We start from the raw sequence: 7,631 nt of genomic DNA, 5'->3' as shown, positions 1-7,631 counted from the left end.
ACCATGAATGATTCATTCCACATAAGCCTTTCACCATGAAAATTACCAAACACCTTCGTTCTAATGGTGGACGTGGGTTCCCACCTAGCTCTGGCATCCCTATAGGTAGCCCAGCTATGCCAAATGCGAAATTCCCTTTTGGTTGGATCAAACACTAAACACGGAATAAAGAGTCATTCGTTATAATTAACGCTTTCACCCTGAATGTGTTGGAGTTGTAACCTTAAAAAAACCAAAATCACAATCAAACACTAAACACAGAATAAAGAACCATTCGTTATAATTATGGAAGTGCTAGACAGCACAATGACAGCTTGAGTTATGAGATGGACATGTAACGTTGGCACCATGGTAAATCTCGACAACATTCCTGAAATCCACGACTGTCTGTACAAGCTAATCTATGCAGCTCCTTCACTATCACTATTTTATAATAACTCCATGATTATTTAGTTTCCCCATAAATTGTACATATTATCAAATTGGAGAGAATCTCCAACCAAATTACCAGATAACTTGGCCATAAGGAAAGGATGTTCGTTATGAGTATCCTCATTCTGAGCTGCCTGTGCAACCTTTAGTATTTCGTTTAAAACATCTTCCTCTTCAAAGTAGGCATCAGTTGTATGACTCAACATAGGTTCAATCTGAGATGTGAACTGGTTGAAGCTTAAATCAGCTACGCCTTGTGAAAAATTATCTATTTTAAACATTGGCCAAAGAGATTCCTGCTCCAATCTTGCACCCCCAATCATAGAACTGACCTGGAAAACAATTATATATTGAAATTACTAGATAGTAAACCTTACTTTATAGATCAAATTTGTAGATTACCATAAGTAGGAAAGCTTTACTAATGCCAGGTAATCATCGCAAGACTCTACAGTAGTACACACCTTTAAATCATTTATGGCATTGGCAGGGGATGCCAAAATGTAACTTGGGCTGGAGTCATCCAATAGAAACTCCAGCCACTGATTAAGAGTAGCACCGTTATCAGTTATATCATGCAATCTCTCAAATGAAGTTTCTGATCGCAATGTAGTATCTGCCTGCCTAGATGTCGGCCTTTTCCTGGTTCACTTGTGGGTAGCTTTTGTCTGACAGATCTTCAACAGCATCAGGTTTGGTCATCTTATCAAAAAAGGAACTATTCATCACTGAAGGAAAAGCATTCCTCTGTATTGGTGGTTCATTCGAGCTTCCAATCCTTGGCTCTATTCCATTTTTCTTGAAAACACGACATAAAACAAAAGCATCCTGTAAAAGTAAAGAAAATCATCATCAAGGATTGCATCAAGGAATTACTATAACAATAATTGAAGCAGACAACACAATGAAATTTCCGCAGTTGAGTGCCTTGATAAATGGCATAAGGATATCGTTAATTATTTGATAGAACTAATTCAAAACAATATTGGGGATATGATAGCAGAAATTAATTGCAAGATATAGCTTAGGCAGAAGGATGAAAACTTGAGAACAAAGCCTATAAACACTGTTGGTCACTGAAAATCACATAATGCACAATACATCTCTCAGCTTGGCACATTGACAAGAGAAAATAATATTAAACAGATCAGTGACAAATCGAGGCTATGATAATCGTTGAAGAATAAAAGACCCAAAAAAAATATGTTGGTAATGACAGTTGCTTGGAATCTCAGTCAAAATCATTGTGCCTAAGTGTGAGCAAGGAGTGATTCCAACCTCCAACTTAAACTAAGAAAAATATTCTATACTCTTCTCAAACACTCTGTTTCTACAAGTAAATAGAATTATTCTTAATATTTTTAAAATCCAGCAGGAAAGGTTACTGAAAATTCTGATTCAAAGAGTATACAAATAATAGAGAGACTATGATTTATGCTTTAAAGTTTATTTAACCTCATTCTCTAGTTTTATAAATGGGCAAAGAAAACTTAATCCAATTCAATCAGCATACCTGAATACCAGTTGCCCCTTCACATTATATCTCATCTAGACGATATTCATGCATCACCCAATCTGTTCTTCTTCCCTGCAGTGCACGCCCACCATAGAAGACTAGGGTCTTCTTTGTTCCAATCATAGATGACTTCGAGCTGATTTTCTTATCCTTTCCAGTAGCTTTCCAGTAACCAGCTTCAGTGGCCCTATTTGTGCGTGTTCCATTGGGATACTTTTTATCACGTGGACTGAAAAAAGTACCATTATAAATCTCTGTTAGGCAGGAAAGACTTATCTGCAACAGGCATGAAAAACGAGTGAGATTTTGAAGTATAACTCTTGTTACATCTAAAAGTATTGTCCACGCCTTAAACTAGACTAAATTGCCATACAAGATATTTGTAAAAGTTGTCATAAACATCATGCATATTCTAATTCCAGGTTCACATGTAATTGCCAAGGGAAATGGGACATCCGATATTATATCAGCTTTTCTATTAATATCATGTGTTTTTCAAATAAACAATTTGCAAGCATCCCAACCTCAACCTACATTTCATATCTGATATTTTCAGGTGCTTCTATCCTGCACTAATCCACTGATGGTTGATTTGCACGCTAAACTCAGACACCAAACATCAATAATAAGATGGTTAATGGATATCTAAGGCTTTTATACCCAAATTGGACTCTGTAATTTTCATCAAATGACTATTTCTGATAGTGGGCCGAATGACTCTGCTTTAATGAGGCATCCAAAGTCTAAATTAGTTCATACTTAGACATGCATGGCTAGAGTTTCTACATCGTCACAAGAATCAAACTGAAATGCATTAAAAGAAGAAAACTTTAGCATCTTCAAATCATGGCATAATTCCTGAGTCTACAGCCACTGCGGCATCAAAATCAGCGCTTCAACACCTCAGAGAGCCTGCACCCAGACTAATTTCACAAATGAACTTAAAACGTTTGTGGGCTTCCAGATATGGCTCTGTTGAAGCTAATTTCAAGAAACTCTATCATATACATGCAAACTGACACCTGAGCAAGAATTCCATAAACACAGAAGAATAAGTTTAAGACACTGGCTGAGCAAAAGCATAGTGCGCGTAGTGCACACAATTCCCATGAGGAAGAAACAAGGTTGCATTAATCTCAGGGCAATATTCAGGAGCTAACCATGCAAAATATTAAGGGACCCAAATATGAAATTGATATAGCTATGTCTTGGAATTCTAATTTGCTAGGTTCAAACTTATACAAATCAACTTCTGGGATAATGTCCAATTCTATCTTACGTCCATGAACTTTTCTTTTCAAATAATAACTCACAAGATCCTCATCACTAGGATGGAACCTGAAACCTGGGGGCAATGAAACAGGCGCCATTCTGTAATCAAAATCTCTGAAAAGAATCTACAATAGAATGTACAATACATGAATGAAGGAATTGATGGAAGAAACCCAACCATCAATAATGGAATTTATATCAGTAAAACCCAGCGGCCACAACCGAAAGTTGGACAGGGTGATTTGAGATGGCAAACAAAGTGAAAGCGAAGAGTAGAGTTTCCACTGTCCTTCAGTTAATTAAACACCTCCATAAAATCTTACGGATTTTTGGCAAAGAAATATAAAAGGTATGGGATTGACTCCCTTTTGTTACTGCCTCAACATCAATAACCGGCCTCTGCCAAAAAACTGAAAGAACATTCAGAAAACGATATTGAAAATGCAGTTGTCACAACATAGGACATGAATCGTTGCGGTTATTGTTAAAGTCCAGCGGCAAGTCAAAATCATGTTCACTGAACAATCATGGTGAAATGGTTAATTATATTTTTTATTAAATTAAAAATAAAAACTTTGATTAAAATTAAAAGATAAAAGTAATAAAGTAATAAATAAAGTTAAATTAAACCCAAAAAACCATGTGGAACCAAGTGGCTCTTGCATGCAGCAGCGCCTTCTAGATCTTCAGCCTTCAGCTCCAACATCAGCCAAGTGGTTGCCCCTTCTGATGGTACTCTCTTTGTTTAGTATGCTCCTTTGGCTTATCCTTTTTCCGCCCAGATTCTTCGCTGGTTGGACCTTTCTGAGGTTGAATTCCTGTGGGTGGCTTCCTGGTTTCTACATCTCTAGCCCTCTTTACATCCTCATTTTTTGCCATTGTTTTCTTATCCTCGACCTGTTTCTCTGTCTTCTGATCTGCTTCTTTCGTCTTTTTCTCCTGCTCCTTCCTCTTATCTTCCTCGGCCTATCTCTCTTCTTTCTGATATGTTTCTTTCGTCTTTTTCTCCTGCTCCTTCCTCTTATCTTCCTCGGCCTTCTTCAATGGCTGCTCTTCCCTTTTCTCATTCGCTCCTTTCTCAGCAAATGGCTTGTGTTGTTCCTTGGTCTGTACACCTCCGAGAGTTTGTGCTCTCGTAGGTTGCCCGCCTTGGTCAATTTTTCCCGGGTCATTTCTTTGTGCAGATGATCCCTTATTACTCTGCAGGGCACATTGAGCCTGCTCTTGCTGCCATCTCTTCTCAACATCGCTTCTGGCCCGGCCTGGTGCCATGACTGGGAAGCCATCAATTGAGCAGAATAATTTTAATGACAGATTTCAACAAAGACTAAAATACATTAATGTAACAATATATGGCAAATCACCTGGATTGGAGGGGTCAAAATGCTTGAGAGCCAGAGCTTGGGTGGTGAAGAACACTCTGCATGCAGAAGTGTGGAGGGAAGAAGAACAGAGATGCGGAGAGACGCCGAGCTCATCCCACTTTGATTGTGGAAGACAAGTGCAGTTCTTGTTTTCCCCAAAGCTTTCAGGGTGCTTCAGCCCATCTGCTTTCCCAAAAGGGGCAGGACCTTAATACGTGTAGCCGCAGAAGTGTGGAGGGAAGAAGAACAGAGATGTGAATACGTGTAGCCGCAGAAGTGTGGAGGGAAGAAGAACAGAGATGCGGAGAGACGCCGAACTCAGTGCACTTTGATTGTGGAAGACAAGTGCAGTTCTTGTTTTCCCCAAAGATTTCAGGGTGCTTCAGCCCATCTGCTTACCCAAAAGGGGCAGGACCTTAATACGTGTAGCCGTGCTTTCTAATTTCAGTAACGCAGGTTACAGGGAAGCCAAGAAAGCTAGCCAGGCTTATGGAGAATAATAAAGGGGAGGTCGATATGCCTAGTTTGCAGGAAAATTTTGATCAGGAAACAGAATTGATGATAATACTCCTTTAAAGAACATTATTTCCCTCAAAGAGGGTAGGATTCTGAAGAAAATTATCCTCTGAAGGAGGGAAAGACCTCGAAATTTCGTGAGGAGACATGGCAAATTTCGAGACATGGTCTGGGCAAAGGTGAAATCTCATCCCTGGTGGCCATTTGCCTCGCGCCTTCGACTAAAAGGGTGAGCCTCCAAGGCCCATTTCAAGACCGTCGCTGCAATTCTTTCTATATGAAATGTGGAAACATTCCACCCTGAATCCAATTGCCACTTGAGTAAGCGAAGTCAGTGAAATGCTTTCCCCCACCCATCCCTCCTTACTGGCCAAAGAGAATAGAGAAGACCTCTGTCACTCACGCTCTGGATCTTCACCACCTGGATCATCAACAATAGAATTTAAAGAAGAATCAAAGAAGAATCATGCGTTCAATCATGCTGCCTTTCCATCATTATAGCCCTGGCTTGCTTTATTCAAGTGAACTGCCCCAAAACCTTACTTGACGTCTGCCATTTCTCGACTGCTCATCATTCTCAATAAATCCTTCTTGTTCTAACCTGCAGGTAAGGTATCAAGACACTAAACCTTACTTGACGTCTGCCATTTCTCGACTGCTCATCATTCTCAATAAATCCTTCTTGTTCTAACCTGTAGGTAAGGTATCAAGGCGGTGCCTGAAATACACCGCACTATACCTGGGTGGGAACTCCATTGTCGAAAGCCTGTAGCGTGAGCAATACTGTCGCATTGTTCAATTTTCTGCAGTGGCCATTCAGCGACATGTGCTAACTACATGCAGCGGCCATTCAGCGACATGTGCCGCCAAGGAGTTATCAGTGAGAGGAGATAGGAGCGTAGAAGAAGTGATAGGTGCCCAGTTGAAATGGCAGATGGGAGATAGGAGCTAACTACATGCAGCGGCCATTCAGCGACATGTGCCGCCAGGGAGTTGTCAGTGAGAGGAGATAGGACCGTAGAAGAAGTGATAGGTGCCCAGTTGAAGTAGAAGAAGTGATAGGTGCCCAGTTGAAGTAGAAGAAGTGATAGGAGCGTAGAAGAAGTGATAGGTGCCCAGTTGAAATGGCTGATGGCAGCTCGCTTACCGCAAAACATTTCTTTTGAAAAACTTGCTTACCGCAAAACATTTTTTTTGAAAAACTTATGATAAAATTACTTGTCCCGGCTAAAATAACATCGCGGCACGTGAGGCTTGTAATAAGACCTTGGATTCACAAGTTTGGTTGTAAGAAACTTATGTTTCTTACACCGATATCGCCAAGGATAAATAAACTTTGCTTAAAATTGTTTAAACACTCAAAATTTAAGGTCCAATTTTTTTTGTTTATACAAAGTGCTCCAAGTACATGCGGATGCAATTTTATTGCACTAATAAAATTATAGTTTTTTTTGTTCAGAACCATAAGTAAATAAATATAAAAATACAATTTAAAAGCTTCAATGCATCGTAATTGACATTAAAAATACAATTTAAAAGCTTCAATGCATCGTAGATTGACATAGAAACTTTTTCAAATCTAAATTTTAAATTGATAAAAAATTTAAAGCAAGTAATTTTTTACATTTTCAAATATATAATAAACTTTTCTAAATTCAAATTTTATTAAATTAACCAAAAAAATAATATAAATATTGTAATTCATAAAAAGCTTTAACTTCAATATAAATAATATTTCATATCTCTTCAAATATAACTAACTTCTACAAACCTATTATTTCATATCTCTTCAAATATAACTAACTTCTACAAACCTATTATTTATCAAATTGACAAAAGTTCAATACAAAAACTATTTATCCTTATCCTTCTAAACTTGTTTTATGGTAAATATTATTTTAATTAATTACAATATTTTCTATCCATTTAAATATAGCTAACTTCTACTAGTCCAATAAATTGACAAAATTTTAATACATATCATATTTACATTGAAGGTGTTCCATCTCCAGAGTTGGCTAGGAAAACATTGTTCAGCCCAGCTAATCCTCGTGGTCCATTTTCGTCGTCCTCCGTCAAATTATTTTTTACCACGTTGCAGGTGTTTGTTAGACTAGGTTGTCTCAGGTAGGTTTGAGTCTCCACTTTTCCATCTCAGCTCCCTTCGCATTTTAGACCTCATGTCCCTCGTCGTACTTCACAGGTTGAATCTCAGGCTCCCACAACAACCTACAGGCGCTGACATTTCTAAATATGTCTCATTGCAATTCACGTGTCGAATCTCGGCCTCGCTCAGAAACCTACAGGCACTAGTGCTTCTGGACATGTCTCGTTCCATCCTGCCTAAACTCATGAGGCTCCACCGACTGGTTTACCCAGCATCTCTATGACAATAAACTATCTGGAAAAATCCCTTCCAATTTCTGGAACTAACTATTAGTTTTTGTAGAATCAAAGGTTTCTAGTCTCAAAACTTTGTGGAAGGGCTAAAACACATAAGCTCTCCATAACCCTTCTAGTTCTACCTAGAA

At 38.6% G+C, this 7,631-nt stretch overlaps 1 long non-coding RNA gene across 1 annotated transcript; it reads right to left on the bottom strand.

Annotated features, from left to right (window-relative positions):
* Window positions 1-424: 424 nt before the first annotated feature.
* On the bottom strand, window positions 425-6,034 carry LOC149238884 (uncharacterized). The gene is made up of 3 exons (XR_016246403.1): window positions 1,946-6,034; window positions 897-1,260; window positions 425-764 (listed from the first exon to the last, which is right to left on the bottom strand). It is a non-coding gene; the product is annotated as an uncharacterized LOC149238884 (long non-coding RNA).
* Window positions 6,035-7,631: the final 1,597 nt, after the last annotated feature.

The sequence above is a fragment of the Pinus tabuliformis genome, chromosome 8, assembly GCF_031772625.1.
Source record: "Pinus tabuliformis cultivar Carrire ecotype Pingquan chromosome 8, CPIR1, whole genome shotgun sequence".
In the NCBI taxonomy this organism is placed as follows: Eukaryota; Viridiplantae; Streptophyta; class Pinopsida; order Pinales; family Pinaceae; genus Pinus; species Pinus tabuliformis.
This window is presented reverse-complemented; position numbering and strand designations above follow the sequence as displayed.